Source organism: Xenopus laevis, chromosome 7L (genome assembly GCF_017654675.1).
Source record: "Xenopus laevis strain J_2021 chromosome 7L, Xenopus_laevis_v10.1, whole genome shotgun sequence".
Classification (NCBI taxonomy): Eukaryota; Metazoa; Chordata; class Amphibia; order Anura; family Pipidae; genus Xenopus; species Xenopus laevis.
In genome coordinates, this window is record NC_054383.1 from 119,027,834 (window position 1) to 119,028,938 (window position 1,105).

Sequence of the window (1,105 nt, forward strand, 5' to 3'; positions counted from 1 at the left end):
AGATAGATAGATATATATATGTGTGAAAACAGCTGCTTTTTTGCACTAGGCAATTGGAGGTAGATATGGGGAATATTCAGTGCAGAAGACTTCATTCAGGGCATAGTTGTTGTTTAGAACAAAGGGGTCAATTGTATAAAGCAGACGGCACATTCCTGCTTATTTTATACAGTCCGTTATAAAGGGATGAGGGAGAAGACAAAAAAAAGCACTTCATGAACAAATCTGTACTAGAACAATATACAGGTATGGGACCTATTATTCAAAATGCTCGGGACCTAAGGGTTTTCCAGATAAGGGGTTTTTCTGTAACTTGGATCGCCATACCTTACTACAGAATCATTTAATTGCTAAATAAACCCAATAGGCTGGTTTTGCTTCCATTAAGGATTAATTATATTTTAGTTGGAATCAAGTACAAGCCACTGTTTTGTGGGTCTGGGGCCCACCGGGTTTTTTCCTGGTCTTCCGCCGGCCCAATCCGACCCTGCAAGCACAAGATACACAGTAGATAACAGATAAGTTCTGATGGATCCCATTGTATACTACAGAGCTTATCCATTACCTGCTGCGTATCCTGTGCCTTTTTTTCCATTTTCAGCTTTGACTTCATTACTTTAAGTGCAGAGACACACGCTCAGATTTGGGGAGATATTTTCGCCTTTTGATAAATTGCCTCTTCTTTGGGGGGACTAATCTCCCCAAACTGCCTCCCGCCAGCGATTTCGATTCTAGTGCTTAGTTTTCCGAAGTTTCCTCATGAGGCAACTTTGGGCGACTTTGGAAAACAAATCGCTCCGAGTGCCATCCCGCCGGCGATTTCGATTCTAGTCGGCGGGAGGCAGATCGGGGAGATTAGTCGCCCCGAAGCAGAGGAGATTTGCTTCTGGGCGACTAATCTCCTCGAATCTGAGCGTGTGTCTCTGCCCTAAGGCACTTACATTTTTTGGTGTTACTGTTCCTTTAACTGCTACATGTATACACTGTTGGGTTCCAGTTTCATTAAGAACAGGTTAAAAAAACATCCATAGTCTTCCATGGCTGGGCTCTTATATATAATCTGGCAATGTTATTAAATTACCTTTAAGAAAGACAGTTCTACATA